At 39.5% G+C, this 22772-nt stretch overlaps 2 pseudogenes; one reads left to right on the top strand and one right to left on the bottom strand.

The window, feature by feature from the left end:
• Nucleotides 1–22772, bottom strand: part of LOC115020317 (NACHT, LRR and PYD domains-containing protein 12-like) — a 55185-nt pseudogene that overhangs the window by 26831 nt on the left and 5582 nt on the right.
• LOC115019668 (reticulon-4-like) lies at nt 730–20995 on the top strand (annotated as a pseudogene).

Below are 22772 nucleotides of genomic sequence, written 5' to 3'. Positions count from 1 at the left end.
CTTTGTTCAGTTTTGACCCAATAACAGCAGGAACCAGAGACTATAAGTGGACGTAGTCACCGTGATGTCACCCATTGGTTTGTGGACTACCGTTTTGATGTTCCTTAAGTTTGGCGTTTTGGCAGTCTTTTTTTTTTGGATTCAGAATGGTCCATATTTGGAGGGGAGGGTGGAGCTGAGAAGAGTGAGGCCAAGCTAGCTCGCTTAGCAAGGTGCATCTGAAATTCACCTTATCTGTGATATTTTAGTACAACTGGATGTTGAACGCCTTGTAGCAGCTTGTCAATCACAAGGTAGCCCCGCCCTAAAGCATGCCCTGCTTCAATACATCGTGATGTATTAAAGAAGACTTCAAACTACGATTGAGACATAAACTCATCAGGAAAATGTTACTGAGGTTAGGGTTAGTTACCAGTGGAGTTGTCCCCTGCTGGCCATTAGAAAGAATGCATGTTATTACTTAGCCAATCATACGAGTGCTGATCATGGTTTAAGTTATTTCAAAATAAGTGCACTGTTTTTATTAAACAATCAATCCTCAAACTAAATTCAAAGAACCAGTTTGAGAACCGGATTATTTGGACCTAAATTACTTGCTTCTTAGCATTAAACAATAAACGGAACTCGTCATTTACCAAACGGTGTGTGAACCGTCTACCAGCCACAGTCTCTTTTAGCAGCACTTGTCTGGTCTTACCCTCAACATGTTTGTAGTAACAACTCACCCAGGTGTGGTGTGCACTGTAAGGAATGGAGTATGTCTTTGATATGTGCTGTATTGCATTCTCCCTCCTCCCTCTCTACTCAAGCACTTGGGCAGAAGGGTGATTCCCCTGCTCCCATCTCTCCTCTCTCCCCTCTTCACTCCCCTGACTCTCTGGAGGAGCTCTCTCTGACCGAGAGTCCCAACCAGCCCCCTACTTCAGGATTCGCTGCATCCTTTGGCTCCTTCTCCACTGTACCCCCCACTACTCATTCCAAGGACATGCCTTGGGTGGGTGAAGAGGGTGACTCCTGGACCGGGTCGTAGTAAGATTAAGGAAGATCTGTTAGCTGGTCCTTACCTGAGTTTAGGGAAAGACCCAGGGCCTCACAATCCATGTGAAGACAGCGGAGTTTCCTTCTCACCTGAGGAGAAGCTGATTAGCTCAGACAGGTCTTCCCCGGCCCGTCGCCCGTGAACCCCCAGATGAAGGTACCAGAGTCTCACCTTGCCTCCTCTAACCCAACAGAAGCAGTGGGATTCACCATTCCTAGCATCTCAAGACAACTCCAAGGTCTCGATGGATACCTTCTCCAAGGACACGGCTCCCATTAGCTCTCCCAGGTACGAGCCAGACCTGCACGGCAACCAGTCTGATGACGATGATGACGACCTGATGTATGAGGTGAAGAAGAATAACAACCCATTCGATGGCTTCTCTCCACTGGCGGACAGTGGCTACTCCCATTTTGGAGACTCAAAGTCCGACAGCAGGCCCTCAAAAATGTCCGAGTCCCCCACTCCGGATCTGGTCCAGTATGGCCAGACTACAGACTCCCTGGATACCCCGCCATCTTTCTTAGACGAGGGGAAAACGTTTGAGATGGGCAAGATGGCCGCTGACTCTCTCATGCAGTCAGTGAATCAGTTCTCGTCTGGTCTGAAAGAAGACTATGAAGAGGAAGAAGAGGATTCTCCTCTGCCGCCGTCGCTTCCAGACCTCCTAAAGTCTTCCCCGCTCAACCCAGATAAAATGGACTCCGGCTCCTCCGAGGGAAGCCCCGAGGAGCAGAGTCCCATCCTTGAACGAAGGATGATGGAGTCGCCCAACCCTCCAATCAATCTGTCGGCTAACAACCCGTTTGCCTTTGACGCCAAAGTGTCCCTGCTGAAGGAGATGACTGAGGAGTTGGAAGTGAGAGCGTCTGACAAACCAAAAGACGAACAAAGCTTTGACGCATTCGATCTTGTCAAAGGAGGCGGAGGAAACCACCCCCACAAAGGTCAAAGAAGAGGAACCGGTCAAGATCGAGCAGAAAGATTGGTTTTCAAGCCATGATTCTCTCAAAATGACGGAGAAGTTTGAGCCTCTTGACTTCCAGAGCAAAAAGACCCCCACCGAGGATTCGGATTCAGAGTCTCCAACAGCAGACTCCCTGTCTCCGGTCCTGGAAGCTATGGCCAAAAAACCCTGCCAGCTTCCAGGTGGAAACGGAGAAGATGGGCCAGAAGATGATGGAGGTTGAGGAGCCGGAGTGGCCGAGGAGGTGTCTGAGCATGAAGTGTCCTCTGAGGAGTTTGAGTTCATTGAGCGACCACCCAGGGGCGTCATCGACGAGTTTCTTGAGGCTCTGGATACTTCCAAGTTTGCCTCCTCAAAGCCCCCAGAGATCCCCATGGATGATGATCTAAGCTTCGGGCAGAAGGATGTAGCCCCAATTTCAAAAGTAACCCCACCCCCCGAGGTTAAAGAGGAGGCTCCAAGCCAGAGCTCCTACCGCCTCCTCACCCAGGCCTCCCCCCAGAAGAGCAAGGCTGAGCTTGAGAATCTCGACATCCAGCAGCCCCCACCCCAAGCTCCCCTCACCCACTCCCCTGTCCGCCAACCAGAGGAGGCGGTCGCTAAGAAGAGCACAGAGGGCGGCAGAGTGTTTAAGATGCCAAACGTGAACATAAGAGCAGGTAAAATAAACCAGCATGGAAACCACCCCCCCCCCCCCCCACATCCTCCTCAGTTTCACTGGCACTTCCATGTTCATCGGCATAATTTCCATCTTCACTCCTCTCCGCAATTATTTTCTCCCAACCAACCAGCAGCGTGTTTTACTTTAGATCCCATCTTCCTCCTTAGCGTCACCTTTCCTTTCTTGCATCGTCCTTTCTTTAGCATTTTCTTTGAAAAGTTAACCCTCGCATTTTGTTAAGTCTGCTTTACGTTGTGTTTTTCCATCATGGTTTGTTGCTTTTTGTGCATTTCTCTCTCTCATTACAAGAACATCATTTGTGTACCTGATTATTTAAATGTTACATTTTTAAGATGCGGTAAGTAAAATGTGATATTTGTATTTATTGTGTTGGAAACATGAGCCCCTTCATTTAGACAATATTGACGTTAACCAGCTACAAACCCTCGTTGGATTAACTTGTTTGAGCTTCTCGGCTCTGGAAATAATTTGCGATGCCAATCTGAAGTCGCCTGACTGACTCCGAGATCCACACCCTGATCCTGGCTCTGATTTATCTCGTGGTTTACGATCTCACACACCCTGTCATGATTACATTATGACATGTTATGAACCTGAAAACTGAACCTTTGTGCCACTTGAGCGGTAATGAACGTCAGGCACAGTGTCATGCGAGGCTGATATAATAATGACCGAGTTTAAGTTTCTATTGTAACTTAAAAACTAATGTAAAATGTACACCTGGTGCTCTTGATGCACAGGGAATATACGAGAATAAGAGAAAATTCATAATTTCAAAGATTCAAATTGTACATTTACTTAATTAAAAGAATATATTTCTGAGATTATAAAATCCTACATTTGTGAGAAAATATGGAGAAATTCTGATATTAATGTCACAAATTCACAAGAAAAGATGAGTCTGATCTTACGCTGAAGTGAAGCGACGTCGGTCCTTTACAGGAAAAATAAATTCATGACTTTAATCACCGCAAATCTCTATTTAGGTTTTGTTCATAATATTACCCATCTCCCCCGGCTACTTGTTGTTACTCTTTATTTAGTATACCTGTAGTGGTGGTGATGGGTTGTAATATGGTTTAGTTGTTTGCTGCTTTTCTTTTATCGCAGTACACAGAATATCTTTTGGTGACAAAACATTTAAAGATGTTTTTTGGGTGTTTGTCTCTTGTTTTTAGAAAAGTCATGAAAAGAAGTCAGTTGCAGCTCGAAGAGAGGATTAGTGTTTGTGTGGGAAGCCTCTCCATCTACACGTTTTAAGTCTTTATTGCATATGTGAGAGTAAGACTTTGATGTAATGATATTTCAGAGCGTTTGTCAGACGGAAGACTTATTCAGGCGTTTAGAAAGTGAAGGCCCCCAAGGCTCCGCCGGCTCTCTGAAGACGACGCTTATTCTTCATTTTAATGGATGACTCAGCTTCCTGAAGCTGATATTGATCCGTTAACTCACTCGTGTATTTATGCCGTGCAGTGTTGCAGACGTACTGTGTAACTGGAGGTGTGTGTGTGTGTGTGTGTGTGTGTTTGTGTTAATTAAAGCCTCCTCCCTGCATTGCGACACTGGCAGGCCCACAAAGGATTCTCCGAACCAGAACCCACTCAGCAAATGTTCTTCATTATACAAGTCGCTGCGATGGAGCGTAACGCTTCACGCTGACGGGCGCTACCTTGCTTTACTCAGATGTTTTTGTCTTAACATAAAGGTTATTTTTTACTGCTGGAACTAAAAATCTTTTTATCAATTCCTCTGATTTTAAAATAAGTTATAATAAATGTTTTTTATTTGTACAGCACTTTCCATACAATAAATGCAGCACAGAGGGCTTTACAATAACAGAAAATGGACGTAGCATAAATAATGGAAATAAAATGGAAACTAAAGCCCACATAATAATAATCGTAGTAATAATGTTCAATTCAGAAATCCTTCATTTGTTCCACGACGGGATATTTACGTAGTTACAGCAAAGAGAGTAAAGTAACAATTAAATAGAATAAAAATACAGTAACAGTAATATAAGTATTGCTTTTAGTTATTTCCCATATTTGCAGCACGCACTTTGAACTTCACATTGCCTAACGTCAGAGAATAATAGATTCCCAATAATGAGTTCATGTTTCTCCAAGTCTGAACTTCTGTTCTAAAACGAGGTGATGTCTCAGACTCCGGAGGTTCAGAAGCAACTGATGCAGGATTTAGATGGAATCACATTCAGTGAAGCAGACGGTCACTTTGTGTCTCTCGCAGGACAAACGTGGTCCGTCTGTCTTTACGTAACCGTCTGTCCCACCAGAGTTCAGCCTCTCGTGACCTGCAGGTCGCAGCTTTGTTCTGGACGCTCCGTCCCCACCCGGGAAAATCTATTGAGCTGAACAAATTCAACAACAAATGTAATTGCGTTTCTTCTTCTGGTATCTCCCGTCTCCTACCTGGAGGTAGTCGTGTAAAGTATATTTAAAATCAGTCTGATTAATTTTATAGTAACAAGAAAATGTATTGTATTATAATCACAAAAATAAGGCTTATTATTGAAATCATAAAACATATATTAAAAACATCAATTATATTTATTATAATCTTAAAAATTACATTTAATATTATAATAAAATATATGTATTATATTCATGAAAATAAGAAATAAACTGTATTAATTGATAGATTGCAGCGACCTGCAGTGACATGAGCTTCACGTGTTTGAGTCTGTAAGAGTTGTTAACGAGCGCCGCCCTCTGCTGGAACACGTCTGTGGTTACAGCGCTGATGATCTGATGTTGGTTTTACTATGATTATTTCAGCCTCATTTATTCTCTTTTGTCTATATGATGGTTGTCTATATGATGGCTGTCTTTGTGATGGTTGTCTTTATGATGGCTGTCTTTGTGATGGTTGTCTTTATGATGGCTGTCTTTGTGATGGTTGTCTTTATGATGGTTGTCTTTATGATGGTTGTCTTTATGACTATTGTCTTTATGATGGCTGTCTTTATGATGGTTGTCTTTATGACTATTGTCTTTATGATGGCTGTCTTTATGATGGTTGTCTATATGATGGTTGTCTATATGATGGTTGTCTATATGATGGTTGTCTATATGATGGCTGTCTTTGTGATGGTTGTCTTTATGATGGTTGTCTTTATGATGGCTGTCTTTATGATGGTTGTCTTTATGACTATTGTCTTTATGATGGCTGTCTTTATGATGGTTGTCTATATGATGGTTGTCTATATGATGGTTGTCTATATGATGGTTGTCTATATGATGGCTGTCTTTGTGATGGTTGTCTTTATGATGGTTGTCTTTATGATGGTTGTCTTTATGACTATTGTCTTTATGATGGCTGTCTTTATGATGGTTGTCTATATGATGGTTGTCTATATGATGGTTGTCTATATGATGGTTGTCTATATGATGGCTGTCTTTATGATGGCTGTCTTTATGATGATGGTTGTCTTTATGATGGTTGTCTTTATGATGATGGTTGTCTATATGATGGCTGTCTTTATGATGGCTGTCTTTATGATGGCTGTCTTTATGATGGTTGTCTTTATGATGATGGTTGTCTATATGATGGCTGTCTTTATGATGATGGTTGTCTATATGATGGTTGTCTATATGATGGTTGTCTTTATGATGGTTGTCTTTATGATGGCTGTCTTTATTACTATTGTCTATATGATGATGGTTGTCTATATGATGGTTGTCTATATGATGGTTGTCTATATGATGGTTGTCTTTATGATGGCTGTCTTTATTACTATTGTCTATATGATGATGGTTGTCTATATGATGGTTGTCTATATGATGGTTGTCTATATGATGGTTGTCTATATGATGGTTGTCTTTATGATGGTTGTCTTTATGATGGCTGTCTTTATGATGGTTGTCTTTATGATGGTTGTCTATATGATGGTTGTCTATATGATGGTTGTCTATATGATGGTTGTCTATATGATGGTTGTCTTTATGATGGCTGTCTTTATTACTATTGTCTATATGATGATGGTTGTCTATATGATGGTTGTCTATATGATGGTTGTCTATATGATGGTTGTCTATATGATGGTTGTCTTTATGATGGTTGTCTTTATGATGGCTGTCTTTATGATGGTTGTCTTTATGATGGTTGTCTATATGATGGTTGTCTATATGATGGCTGTCTATATGATGATTGTCTATATGATGGCTGTCTTTGTTCTAACAGTAAACTGAGCGTCCTGCTGGGAAACTACCAAATACTTGTTTTATCAAAAAACCAGCCGATATTTATCCAAACGAGCTTCTTATTTACAGTCAGTTCTGGTTATTAAATAACATAAGTGTTGAAGTATTAGTTTTAAAATACCACAATGCTTTGTAAAATTATGATTTTTATAAATAACATTTACATTGTAATTTCAATCCTGTTCTACACGTGTAGAAGTGAACAAAACGCAATATTCTCTTAATGATTTTATTTTATTTTAATGAAAGTAAATCCAACCTGATCACACCGACCGAATCATTCTGCTCCGTCACAAGATCTTAGAAAGCAGGAGGGTGGAGTGAAGAAGGGAAGGTAAAGCATGGGGGAGGAGAAAAGAGATCAGATTGGGTGGAGAGGAGGGAGCATGCCAAAAAGGCTGAGAAGACAGGGGGAGGCAGAGGGTGGAGTAGGGTGAGAGGGAGGGGGGAGGCAGAGAGAGGAGGGGGAGGCAGAGACGTTTATAGTTGCTGCGTCAGAGCGCCGGCAGCAGACAGTCAGCTGACAGTTCATTTGCTCGCTGCAGTCGTCTCCCCCACAGGAAGCCTTGCTCAGGTTCCCTCCTCCCTCCCTCCTCCCTCCTCCTGCAGCCGAACACACACACACATTTCCTCACACACTGCCTCTCGCTTGGTCCTCTCTGTGTGGAATGTGTGTTTGCTGATCGGACAGCATGGAGAACAACTCTGTGGACAGAAAGGAGCCGCAGTGCTGGAGAGAACAGGGTACACACACACACACACACACACACACACACACACGTCCTCCACCTTTCTGTGTTTGTCTCTGGACACCTCCACCCTCAGGGAGGGAGGAGATCCCTGCTGCAAGGTGCTTTTGGGGACAAAAACTCCGTCCCACATGGCTTCATTTTCCTGCTTTGGCTCTTTCGGGGAAGGAAAGATGTGACATTGAGTCGGAGACGTTGCAGAACGAGAAGCTGCAAACACCGAGGCTGTTGAAACTTATTCTCTAGATTTTAAAGACCAAAGTGACGTCTGATATGTGTCACTTTAATGCGACTATACCTCAGAGAAAAGCAAGTCTGCATATTTAAGAGGCTGGAAACAGCCTTAATATTTAACTCGTGGGTTAGGCGACTAAAGAGACGAGATATTAAAATGTCATGTGACTCAACATTAGGATCGTTTGGGCATTCATGTTGCTTGATTTATGTGTGGGACTACTTTTTGTCGACGTGTGAGTGAGTTGTCTTCACAGTTTACATGAAGGCAGGTTTTTCAGGGCTCGTCCTGCAGAGAAGACCTTTGGTCACAGTCAGCCTCTGTGGCCAAAGGCTGTGTGTGTGGGGGGGGGGGGGGGGAAGGCTTTCTGCAGCGGCCCACCTTTACTGTGACACTCATATGTTCTGAAAATGAGTAGAAAGTCTTGATTTTTTTGAAGTTATATTTTTGGGCTTTATGACAGAAGATGGTGAACAGGGAGAGAGGAACAACATGCATTATGGTCACGGGACGAACGAAAGTCTTTTAACCGCTGCGTTGGAACATGCTCGAGTTCCAAGATCTTTTAATATTTCATATGATTTATTTTTCTTTATAGTATTAATATTATATAATACAATAAACACGAGTTAATATTAACAACTTGGATTTGTGGATGGAGGCCTTCTTCAGATTATTGTTAATATTAATCACTTCATCGGCGAATTGTTTGTTAGTAAGTCGTGATATGTGAGTGTACGATGGTTTTAATGCCACATCATGATATTAACATCAAGACGTGTCTTTTATTTTGAAGTTCCCATGGCACGTCTTCGTCTCCAGGTTCACTTCCTTCAGATAAAGAAACTAGCTTCCTGTCGTATCGCAGCAGACTTTGTGATGTTGCCCAAAGAATTGATGTAATATCATGTTGTGATTTCCAGCCTCAGAACTGGATGTTTGTTGGACAAATAAAGTAATTAAGAGAAATGTTCTGATATTACAAACCAAGCAATTAATCAAACAATCCGGGGTTTTATTCATTTAGTGTGTGTGTGTGTGTGTGTGTGTGTGTGCGTGTGTGAGTGTCAGTAACTGTGTGTGTGTCAGTGACTGTGTGTGTGTCAGTGACTGTGAGACTGTGTGACTGCAATAGTATTGAAGTAATAAGGCTTTATGTTGCAAGTCAGACGTGTGGACTTGTTGGAATGAGGAACTCTGATCCACGTTCATCAGGGGACAAAACAACCAAGATGGCCGCCCTTCAGGAGTAAACGTTAATTTAAGCTGCTCAGTAGCTGCTGTTATTATTATTATTATTATTATTATTGTTATGATGTATGTTCTCCGTTTAAAATACAAATCTCCACACTAAACTCTTCATTAATGTATACATGTAACATTAATGAAGAGTTCAAACGATTAATCAATGAATGCATTAGTGAATTAGCAACTATTTAAATGATAATTTAAGTATTTTTTCAAAGCAGAAATGTAAAAGATTTGATGGCTCGGCTTCTAAAATGTGTGAATTGGCATCTTTTCCTTCTCACGTGACCCGAAGACGTTGGGATACAGCTGACAGATTATTCCATAATATAAAATAACAGACCGAGCAGTTACATGTAAAATATATTTTTAGCAGTGAAGATTACTTAAAGCCTAGTTTTCACTTTGTTTTGCAGCCACTGGCTCTCCCAGCATGCACCTGGTGTTCCTGGACAGCTCGCAGTTCCTTACATGGATTTAGTGGGTTGAATTCCTCACTTTTATCTTTTCTGCTCGGTTGTCTTTTACAGGCGCGTTGTGCAACACTCTGCTGCTGCTGTCACAATCCTTATGATAAAAGTCATTCACACACACACTCACACACACTCACACACACTCACACACACACTCACACACACTCACACTCACACTCACACACACTCACTCACACTCACTCACTCACTCACACACTCACACACACACACACACTCACACTCACTCACTCACTCACACACACTCACACACACTCACTCACTCACACTCACACACTCACACACACACTCACACTCACACACACACTCACTCACTCACACACTCACACTCACACACACACACACACACTCACACTCACTCACTCACTCACACACACTCTCACACACACTCACACTCACACACACACACACACTCACACTCACACTCACACACTCACACACACTCACTCTTTAGGTGAACTTTGGACATCATGACTGTCTCCACCACATGTTTATCAGCATCAAAACTGTAACTACACTAACATCAGAACTAACGGATTTCACTTACTTTCCAGGAAATAATATGGAAGTACTTTTGAAATACAATTATGCTTTCACATTATCGTGAGATGAAGTCGTTCAAATCAAAATAAGGAATTTATTTGAGTAGTTAATTATTTTGAGACGCCAAGTCAAACAGTGCTGCGTAATTTAATTTATCTTTTAATTAAATTCGAAGTCTAAATTGGCAGCAATCAGCAGTCCACCCGGAGGCCGAGCTGCGCATGTGCACCCTCCCCCCCCCCCCTCGCGCTCACCTCTTCAGCCAGGCGGAGCCGCCGTGTCGCTGCACGCTCTAACGAGGTTCAAGATGGACGCCAAACAGGGTCAGTCTGCTCATAATCTGTTGTTCACCGCTAGCTGCTCCTTCACCAGCCGCGTCTGTGGACGGTTATATTACCGGGTTAGGGTTGGCACGAGCACCGGGACTGAGGCTGTGTTCAGCCCGGGCAGAGCGCGAGGCGGACCGGGCTGCCTGCGGAGGTCATGCTGGACGGTTTGACGTGTTGTCCCCGCGGTGAGGACTGGTTGGGGGGGGGGGCAGGGGCAGACGTTCCGGCATCCGGATAACAAACCGCTCCGGGTCCATGTCGAAGAGGCTGGTGGTTAAACATTGCGGCCGGGGTTTAGCTCGCTGTGATGCGGGTCTATTTTTAGCCGGGCTCCGGCGGTGCTAGCACGCCTGCTACCATATGTAGCCAGACAGCCACATTTGGACCTACTCCTCCTCTTCCTCCTCTTCCTCCTCCTGCCCGTGTCTCCACATCCAGACAGCGGCTCTCTGTGTCACCACCACCGGCTACAGCTGCTGCCAACAGAGCTAGCATCGTGTTAGCATGCTGAGCCGTTGGATAATGAGGGAAGAGCTAGCTGTCAGCTAAAGCTAGCTGTCAGCTAAAGCTAGCTGTTAGCTAAAGCTAGCTGTCAACGCCCACATGGACACTGGTTGTCATTGATGTGAATAGTTGTTTCTGTAGTTTGTCTTAAAACAGCAGCACTAAAATCTACTTTTTAGGATAATTCTGTTAAAAGTATTTTACTTAATGAAGCAGATGCTTAATGTTACAATATGTAAAAGCAACTGATTAGAATTGAAAACCTTCATTGTAATTTTACAGAATACAACAAAATGCAAACAAACATCAACAACACAGGTTCTAAAATAATAAGTAGAACTAATTAATACAATGTGACTGCACTAGAAATGTTTTATTTATTGCACTATAATACATTTGTTTATTGCACTAGTTTGAATGTGTTTATTGTCTTTAGAATAGATTAATTTATTCTACTAAATGAAATTATTGCACTAGATCTGATAACTCAACCTTTTCCCCCTGTGGTCTTTTAAAATGTTAAACAATCTGTAAAAAAAAAAAAACACATTACAATTTTGTGATGTTACTTTATGTGACCAGCCGTCCAAAACACATCGTCACGGTGAGACTGAGAAAACATGGAGTAAACAGAAATGACTCATGATCATTTTGTTTTGTTGCACTTGATCTTTCCTCAGCGTCCCGTGTCTGCAGTAAGAACACGTTTTAATGTTTGTGTGAAACACATTTGGATTTTTTCATTTTACAACAACTTGTTGCATCTTTCTTGGACTGCAGCTCCAGATTACTGTCATTTGTTTTTAATTAGTCGAATATGTTTTTAGTCTTTAAAGTTCTTCACCTCACACGACCAGCTGACACACACACACACACAGACAGACAGATAGATACACAGACACACACACACAGACAGACAGACACACACACACACTCTCACACACACTAAATGTGCAACGATAGAAAAGAGAATAGCGGCCAATTGTCACATGAGAAGCTAAAAAGAGATTAGACCTTTTCTTTGTGATAATGTAGGTTTGCAAAGATGAGTCGATTAGTTGTCAAATATTAAGTCTTGGCCAACGGTTTGTTTGAATCTGTTGTGTTTATAACACTTCGTAAATGTGAATGTTTCTTTACTTCTGACGGTAAACTGAATATCTTTGAGTTGTCGACAAGACATTTGAGGTCATGTTGGTCTTTAGGAAACACTGAGCGAGATCTTTCACCATTTTATAAACCGAACAACTGATCGATGAATAAAATAACAGACGTGCTCGTTAGTTGCAGCTCCAGATTCATAAATGATCCATTTGTTGACATCGTCGGACTGAAACCTGAGTTGAGGTTGTTTGAGTTTTTATCCTCAACTCATTGAATGCTGTGGTTTCGCTCGTCGCTGTTCATCACAGAACTCCTGATCTCTGGACGTTTGTCAGATCTTGAGACTTTGACTTATTGTGTAATAGTTTGTGAATGTTTAAAAGTGAACCCTTCAGTTCTGAAGGAGCTGCAACGTTAAACTGTCATCGCTCAGTCACAAAGTGCAGCGTGAGCCTGCAGGAGACTCACGACTCCGCTGCTAATACTGTCCGCTGACCTGCCTGGAATTCCCTGGTGAAATATAAGCGTGCTCGGATATGATCTCAGCTGTCTCCCCCCCCCATCTATCTGGGTCCTGAGAGAGGAAGGAGCTTCTTGGATCTTTGATTATTTTGTCAAAATGTAAATATATCTGAATCATAAAGCAAAAGATTACAACAATAAAATGTTCATGAAGTTAAAAGAATAGAAAATAAACAGAATAATTGTGTTTATTTAATATTATGTAAAAGTCGAGCTGTAAAACGCTGCCAAACATTTTGAGTTTTTCTGGGGCGGCATAATAAAATAATGCTCCTGCAAGTCGAAGCTCTAAATACAACGAGCAGAGCAGCGAGTGTGACCTCTGACCCCCGGCAGAGCTGCAGCTCGTCACGCACCAACACGTGGCGGCCGGTCCAAGCCCTTTCATCCAGAACCCAACATAATAATGTAAAGTGTAAATTAAAATGTTTTCTTTTACCGCCACTCTCCTCCTGCAGTTGTGGATCTCCTCTACTGGCGTGATGTGAAGGCCACGGGCGTGGTGTTCGGCGCCGCCCTGCTGCTGCTCCTCTCCCTGACGCTGTGCAGCATCGTGAGCGTCTGCTCCTACATCGGCCTGGCTCTGCTGTCCGTCACCATCTGCTTCAGGATATACAAAGGCATCCTGCAGGCCATCCAGAAGTCCGACGAGGGGCATCCGTTCAAGTGAGCAGAGGGTTCAGGAGCCTTTTCACTCTGGGGGGGTTACATGGTGTCATAGGAGCCGTCAGAGAGGAAATAAATTAAATAAAAAAGGAAATTTAATTTAAATTTATAAAGACAAATAAAACTGGAAATATAAAGAAGAATTAATGAAAGTTTTTAAAGCTGAAGAGCCAAACGAGCGCCACGAAGACGAATAAATGTAAAAGACAAATTAATAGATTAAATAAATGTGGAAATTAAAATAGTAAATGACTAAATTAAATAAATAAAATAATAAAACATTAACTTTTCAACGCCAGCGTCAGACATTTGTCAGGTAAAGGACTCATAATGTTTTATGTTATAGACGAGATGTAAAACAAATGATATATTATACCAAGTGCAGCGCAAAGTGTTTCCAATAAGGAAACATCAAATGTAATAAACGGAAAGATGGAAAATAAACTCACTTGATGATATTAAAAATAAGATGGAAATAAAATCTACTAAATAATAATCATAAAAATAAAATTCTTAGTATTTACATCAATAAAGTGCTTCTGTTGTTTGTGTGGTGGAGATTCACGTCTTTAAGACTTGGATCATAATAATACACTTTTATTCAGACGCCTAACAACTGATTGAACCAGAGATATAAAACGGTGCCGCAGAGTTAAAGTCTGAGAAATCAGTGAGCTGGTGAATCCTGATCATCGGTCGGATGTTGTGATGATTTAAACTCGAGCAGCTGAATCCTAAAGAAACGTCTGCAGAGCTTTATATCCTGAGTCTTTATATCCTGAGTCTTTATGTCCTGAGTCTTTATGTCCTGAGTCTTTATATCCTGAGTCTTTATATCCTGAGTCTTTATATCCTGAGTCTTTATGTCCTGAGTCTTTATGTCCTGAGTCTTTATGTCCTGAGTCTTTATATCCTGAGTCTTTATATCCTGAGTCTTTATATCCTGAGTCTTTATGTCCTGAGTCTTTATGTCCTGAGTCTTTATGTCCTGAGTCTTTATGTCCTGAGTCTTTATATCCTGAGTCTTTATATCCTGAGTCTTTATGTCCTGAGTCTTTATGTCCTGAGTCTTTATGTCCTGAGTCTTTATGTCCTGAGTCTTTATATCCTGAGTCTTTATATCCTGAGTCTTTATGTCCTGAGTCTTTATATCCTGAGTCTTTATATATCCTGAGTCTTTATATATCCTGAGTCTTTATATCCTGAGTCTTTATATCCTGAGTCTTTATATCCTGAGTCTTTATGTCCTGAGTCTTTATATCCTGAGTCTTTATGTCCTGAGTCTTTATATATCCTGAGTCTTTATGTCCTGAGTCTTTATATATCCTGAGTCTTTATGTCCTGATTCTTTATATATCCTGAGTCTTTATGTCCTGAGTCTTTATGTCCTGAGTCTTTATATATCCTGAGTCTTTATATATCCTGAGTCTTATGTCCTGAGTCTTATATGTCCTGAGTCTTTATATGTCCTGAGTCTTTATATATCCTGAGTCTTTATATATCCTGAGTCTTTATGTCCTGAGTCTTTATATGTCCTGAGTCTTTATATATCCTGAGTCTTTATATATCCTGAGTCTTTATATATCCTGAGTCTTTATGTCCTGAGTCTTTATGTCCTGAGTCTTTATATATCCTGAGTCTTTATATCCTGAGTCTTTATATCCCGAGTCTTTATATATCCTGAGTCTTTATATATCCTGAGTCTTTATATATCCTGAGTCTTTATATATCCTGAGTCTTTATATATCCTGAGTCTTTATATCCTGAGTCTTTATATATCCTGAGTCTTTATATATCCTGAGTCTTTATATATCCTGAGTCTTTATATATCCTGAGTCTTTATATATCCTGAGTCTTTATATGTCCTCAGTCTTTATGTGTCCTCAGTCTTTATGTGTCCCGAGTCTTTATATATCCCGAGTCTTTATATATCCCGAGTCTTTATATATCCTGAGTCTTTGTGTCCTCAGTCTTTATATATCCTGAGTCTTTATGTGTCCTCAGTCTTTATGTGTCCTCAGTCTTTATATGTCCCGAGTCTTTATATATCCCGAGTCTTTATGTGTCCTCAGTCTTTATATGTCCTCAGTCTTTATATCCTGAGTCTTTATATATCCTGAGTCTTTATATATCCTGAGTCTTTATATATCCTGAGTCTTTATATATCCTGAGTCTTTATATATCCTGAGTCTTTATATGTCCTCAGTCTTTATGTGTCCTCAGTCTTTATGTGTCCCGAGTCTTTATATATCCCGAGTCTTTATATATCCCGAGTCTTTATATATCCTGAGTCTTTGTGTCCTCAGTCTTTATATATCCTGAGTCTTTATGTGTCCTCAGTCTTTATGTGTCCTCAGTCTTTATATGTCCCGAGTCTTTATATATCCCGAGTCTTTATGTGTCCTCAGTCTTTATATGTCCTCAGTCTTTATATATCCCGAGTCTTTATATATCCCGAGTCTTTATGTGTCCTCAGTCTTTATATGTCCTCAGTCTTTATATATCCCGAGTCTTTATATGTCCCGAGTCTTTATATATCCCGAGTCTTTATATGTCCTCAGTCTTTATATATCCTGAGTCTTTATGTGTCCTCAGTCTTTATATGTCCTCAGTCTTTATATATCCCGAGTCTTTATATATCCCGAGTCTTTATGTGTCCTCAGTCTTTATGTGTCCTCAGTCTTTATATGTCCCGAGTCTTTATATATCCCGAGTCTTTATATAGATCCCGAGTCTTTATATATCCCGAGTCTTTATATGTCCCGAGTCTTTATATGTCCCGAGTCTTTATATGTCCCGAGTCTTTATATGTCCCGAGTCTTTATATGTCCTGAGTCTTTATATCCTGAGTCTTTATATCCTGAGTCTTTATATATCCCGAGTCTTTATATATCCCGAGTCTTTATATATCCCGAGTCTTTATATATCCCGAGTCTTTATATATCCCGAGTCTTTATGTGTCCTCAGTCTTTATGTGTCCCGAGTCTTTATATATCCCGAGTCTTTATATATCCTGAGTCTTTATGTCCTGAGTCTTTATATATCCTGAGTCTTTATATATCCTGAGTCTTTATGTCCTGAGTCTTTATGTCCTGAGTCTTTATATCCTGAGTCTTTATATCCTGAGTCTTTATATCCTGAGTCTTTATGTCCTGAGTCTTTATGTCCTGAGTCTTTATGTCCTGAGTCTTTATGTCCTGAGTCTTTATATATCCCGAGTCTTTATATATCCCGAGTCTTTATATATCCCGAGTCTTTATATGTCCTCAGTCTTTATGTGTCCCGAGTCTTTATATATCCCGAGTCTTTATATATCCTGAGTCTTTATGTCCTGAGTCTTTATATATCCTGAGTCTTTATATATCCTGAGTCTTTATATATCCTGAGTCTTTATTTCCTGAGTCTTTATGTATCCCGAGTCTTTATATATCCTGAGTCTTTATATATCCTGAGTCTTTATATATCCTGAGTCTTTATGTCCTGAGTCTTTATGTCCTGAGTCTTTATATCCTGAGTCTTTATGTCCTGAGTCTTTATATATCCTGAGTCTTTATATATCCTGAGTCTTTATATATCCTGAGTCTTTATATATCCTGAGTCTTTATATCCTGAGTCTTTATGTCCTCAGTCTTTATGTGTCCCGAGTCTTATCCTGTTCATCCTTGTTGAGGTGTTATTGAATATTTGGCAGCTTTAGTTTTAGTTTACATTTTACATGCAACATGTTGTTTAATTAAATCATCATTTAGTTTGTTTAGAGCTCAATAACATCTGATTTAATGGTATGAACAGGGGACGCAGTACACGTGCACACAGTCTCACAGTGGCCTCTGCTCTGCCTCCCTCAGGCAGTACCTGGGCCAGGAGGTGGCGCTCTCTGAGGATCTGGTCCACAAGTACAGCGACTTGGCTCTGACCAAACTGAACAAGAGCATCGGGGAACTGAGGCGCCTGTTCCTGGTGGAGGACCTGGTCGACTCCATCAAGGTGAGGCCGGAGAGATCTTCGATATTAAGATGCACGAAACATTTAGGTGATGTTTAACATTTAGATGTTTAACATTTAGCAGGAAGAATGAGAGTAAAGTTGAAAATACAGGAAGCTGTGAAACGTTGACTCTGCTTCCACAGAGCGAGAAATGAACCAGAAAGCTGAACAAGTTGATGTAGAAACACAAACAATATAAATGTGCAGTTCTCTCATAAAGGTTCAATTACATTAAAGAAACTAGATTTAAGGAAATAAAACTTGGATATTCCTAGGATTATTAAATCATTATTATTATTATTAAATCATTATTATTAAATTAGTAAATCATTATTAAATTATTATTTTATATTATTATTATTAAATCATTATTATTATTAAATCATTATTATTAAATTAGTAAATCATTATTAAATTATTATTTTATTATTATTATTATTATTAAATCATTATTATTATTAAATCATTATTATTATTTTATTATTATTAAATATTTATTAAATCATTATTAAATCATTATTTTATTATTATTAAATCATTATTATTATTAAATCATCATTATTATTAAATCATCATTATTATTAAATCATCATTATTATTATTAAATCATTATTATTATTAAATCATCATTATTATTAAATCATCATTATTATTATTAAATCATTATTATTATTTTATTATTATTAAATATTTATTAAATCATCATTATTAAATCATTATTTTATTATTATTAAATCATCATTATTATTAAATCATCATTATTATTAAATCATCATTATTATTAAATCATCATTATTATTATTAAATCATTATTATTTAATTATTAAATGATAGATTTCATGGGAAAAAAACAACAAATTGAACAGATAAAAAAACATAAATATTCTGAGATTATTAGCGTAATTTCTGCGATTTCTTTTTAAATTTAACAAATTAAAAAACTCAGATTATTAAATCGAAGACTACCTGGAGCAGAAATGATCGTTGATATTAAAGCGCACAGAAGATTTAAAGGGACAGTTCGCAGGTGCAAAGGTTCACTTGCATAAACTTCAAAACATGTTTTGATATTTTTCTGGCAAAAAAAATTACGGCCTGAAAAACAAACGTCAAAGTAAAATAATGTGTACGTGGTTGAGCTGCTCCTCGGTGAACAGCAGCTTCATGCGTCGCTAACTGATGAGCTCTGCAGCTGTCGGAGGCGCCGTCTCCTCGCTGCGGCTCAAATACAGACGTGAGACAACACGAGCTGCAGAAACGCTTCCCTTACAGCGTGAAGACTTCTGAGGAAGGTCTTCTGCAGATCACCAGCCTGTCAGAAACCTGACCCTTTAGTCTTCACACTGAGCCGTGTTCGTCACCAACGAGCAGAAGTCCGTCAGCGTTTATATTTAAACGGCCGAGCATCAGAAACACATCGAGGGTTCATGAAACGTTTAAATGAAATGTTTTGTGTTTGCTTCCTGCAGTTTGCTGTGTTGATGTGGATCCTGACGTACGTCGGCTCCTTGTTCAACGGCCTCACCATTCTTATTCTGGGTGAGGAACATTTCCCATCATGCTTAGAGGCTCCAGAGTAACAACGTTAACGTAAAGTATTTATTTAGAGGCTTTAAATGATTTGTGTCTAAAGAACGTTTCTTACTTTGTCTCCATCTGGTGGTGAAATAAAGACGTGTTCTAGAAACATTATAATATAATAATATAATTATAAAAGTAATCTGACTTAGTTTGTGTGAGACGTTCAGGGTCTGTTGGAGTTTGTAGTTTTAAACCTTCTTCTCCTTCAGCTCTGATTGGATTGTTCAGCTGCCCGATCGTCTACGAGAAGCATCAGGTAAGATTTTCAAAACAAGATATTTATGCTGCTTCACAAATGAAACTAAAACAATGACTCTTATTGTGGAAAGTAAGAGTTCAGCATATTTTAATTAAACTTCAGTAAAATGTTAATTTGTATTTTCTGCTACTTTACACTTTTATCTGAAGTTACAAATTAAGATTTGATATAAAACACATCAGCTAATAAAATAAAACCGTGTGAAAGATTAAATAACTAAATACTAATAACAAGTATGTTTATAAAAAGGCAGTAAGAACTTCGTGTAATTATGATGCTTAACAAACTGCTGGAGACAATTTACACAGAATCATTGTTAAAGTTTTACAATGAAAATCCATTAGTTTTATAAACATTTGCAAAAGAACGTTCTGAGCAGAAGTGAACAACTCTAACGTAGATTCAGTTTCTTCTTCTGTCGTCACATTTAACGGTAGATTCAGTTTCTTCTTCTGTCGTCACATTTAACGGTAGATTCAGTTTCTTCTTCTGTCGTCACATTTAACGGTAGATTCAGTTTCTTCTTCTGTCGTCACGTTTAACGGTAGACTGTTTCTGCCTCCAGGCTCAGATCGACCACTACCTGGCGCTGGTCAACAACCAGGTCAAAGACGTCGTTGGGAAGTAAGAAACGGAGCTCTTCTTCAGTGTTGGAGGGTTTGAGAGAAGAGTTTGGATGTTATGTACAGGACATGAGAGTCTTGGGGTGAGGGGGTCACCCCGTTATTTATCGCACCTCCCGACAGGTTTGTAGTTTCACAGGACATCAGGAGCCGCCGGCGTCCTGCAGGTCTGAGTGGTGCATTATACTGTCATTCATTGAGCTGTAACATTCTTATTATTGTAAATCTAACGTTACGGTTTGTTACGAACAACAAACCTTTTGTAAAGTTCTGTTTCTGTGACTTCACGTGAAGCTTTGAAGTCGCAGCTCCAGAGGTTCAGTTTTGGTCCCAACACGTTCGTCCTCTGGTTTCAGGATCCAGGCGAAGGTTCCCGGGATGAAACGCAAAGCAGAGTGAAGAGACGACGAGTCGCAGTTTGGATTCAGGAAGTCCTGAGAGGGGGGGGGTGTTTGAAGGAAGGCCGGAGAGGGGGGCGTGTTTGAAGGAAGGCTGGAGAGGGGGGGTCTGGCGTGGACGCAGCCCTTCTAACTTTATTTGTCAAAACATTAAAAACTCTTTTTTTCCCGTTCAGATTCCTTTTTGTTGTGTTTTCTGGGGAAGATGAAATATAAACTCGCAGAAACACATTTTAATCTTCGTCGTGTGTTCGAGACGAGCAGCGAACGCCTCATTTCTACTTTTATTTAAGTTTTTGTTAGAAGTATTTTGTGATTTTACTGAAACGCCGTCGTGTCCCTCGAGCTGCGCGCTCGCTGTCGTGCTGCGTGACCTCGAGGTGACGACTTCTGTGAGCGATGTCTTTGACTCCTGATGAGGCAGCGCGGCGGGGGGAGGTTAGGGTGGGGGGGCTGTACTACCATTTAATATCTTCATTGCTTCTGAGTAACTCTAGTTAGAAACATCTAGAAAACCTTTGCCAGACAATTAAAACATTAATTACATAAAGTTGTTATTTCCATGTCTAGTGAAGAAAAACACGTTTACATTCATCAGATACTTTAAATACTTTAGAAGTTAAAATGAATAACCATACTGTCTGTGGAGCCAATATCTTCATAAAGTTGCAACTTGATGTGACTTTTGGGAAACTTGGAGCATTTGTTTGTTATGCAAGTATAATTGTGAATGATAAACTTCATACTTCAATTGTGACGATAAAAAGCTTCCAGCCGGGAGCCGTGTTTGTGGAATGCGTTGTGAGATGTAAACAATTATCAATAAAGCTTCTAGACGAAGAAAAGTCCCGCCTCCTCATCTGTCCGTCACGTTAGCTTCAGTTAGCTTCAGTTAGCTTCAGGCTGTTAATATGGAAGCCCGTTTCAGCGCGGGAAAGAAAACGTTGCACAAATAAAGATGTAAAATGACGACTTTAATTTTAGAGAATATTAAACTTTCTGATAAATTTACGATTTAAATCTCAAAAGAATTTCAGATTTTGTTTCTCAGAAAACTGATTCTATAATCTCAGAATATTCCAGATATTATTCTCGTAATCTGGGAGAATATTCATGTTCTCTTCAGTTAATTGTATTTATTTTCTCTTAAGATTTACGATTTGTTCTCGTTATATTTTCCCCCCCCAGCTCTGTAAATTATTGTTTATTCCTACAATTACCCAAATATGCTGTCGTAAATGTGTCAAAAGTTTGTCCTTTTAATCCAAAGGTTTGAGATAATAAGGGAAGTTTTATGATTATGAGACATTTTGATATAAATCTGTCAAAATGAAAAGATTGTAAATCCGTTTCTGGATGATGAGAAAATTAATTATTTTATTATAATTATAATTATTGTGAGTTGAATACAAACATATTCTGACAGTGAAAATAAAGAATTGATATTACAATTCTTAAAATAATGAGATATTAAGTCAAAGTGGACTTTCTGAAATAAAATGTTGACATTAAAGAAAGTTTATTATAAATAAAGTGTTGACTGCTTTTGACTTGTACTATCTCATAGTTTATAATTCATCAGTACATAATACAATATGTATTTATATTTATAAACCTCTACACCAGACACTCAACAATTTCACAGATGACTAGAATTTATCTCATTTATTTATATAAATGATCTTTTTAGAGAAAGACTTTAATGGAAATCATTTTAAATTACATTTTTACTTTAGATCATAAAAACTTTACCTGTAAACATTTTTTAAAATATATTTTAATTAATTGTGACAAAAATCTGAACTTTGAGATTTACATAATGCGAGAAATATTTCCATGTTTAATAATTTTAAATTCTTGTGATTATCGTCAGCATAGAATCTGACTGTTTTCTGAACACCTGTATCCTTTAAAATATGAATAATTAAAATGTCATCATTTGATTTCCTCAGTGTGTAAACGCTTTATATGTTCCTGAATTTAATAAATTTACTCTAAATTCCAAAGTTTGATTTTAGTCTGAAAGTTCATCTTTGCCCGTGAACACCAGGTTGATCTGAGGAAAACCATGACGTGCAGCTGAAAGCTCCTGAAACAGCAAGTAAGTTGAACCTTGAGTTGAATGTTTGGTCAAGTTTTTGTTTATTTACAAGATAATTTAAATATATAACATGTAACACTGAACTTACATTAAAACATCTCTAAAGAGAAATGTGTGATTTTAATGAAGGTAAATTCAGGACCCGGCGTATGAGAGCCAGCGTATGAGAGCCAGCGTACGAGAGCCAGCGTATGAGTATGAGAGCCAGCGTATGAGAGCCAGCGTATGAGTATGAGAGCTAGCGTATGAGAGCCGGCGTATGAGAGCCAGCGTATGAGAGCCGGCGTATGAGAGCCGGCGTATGAGAGCCGGCGTATGAGAGCCGGCGTATGAGAGCCGGCGTATGAGAGCCAGCGCAACAATCTAGAGTTCGATTCCAGGAATCTAAAAGTCTCGTCTTCTTCCATCTCCGGCTTGTAAACTGTAGAAACGAAGGTTGAAGGTTGCAGGTTTGACTTCCTCTGGATCAGGGGTAGCCAACGCGGTGCCCGCGGGCACTTGGTCGCCCGCAGAGACAACGT

The sequence above is a fragment of the Cottoperca gobio genome, chromosome 15, assembly GCF_900634415.1.
Source record: "Cottoperca gobio chromosome 15, fCotGob3.1, whole genome shotgun sequence".
NCBI lineage: Eukaryota > Metazoa > Chordata > Actinopteri > Perciformes > Bovichtidae > Cottoperca > Cottoperca gobio.
The sequence above is the reverse complement of the archived record's forward strand: the minus strand, read 5'-3'. Positions and strand labels throughout refer to the sequence as shown.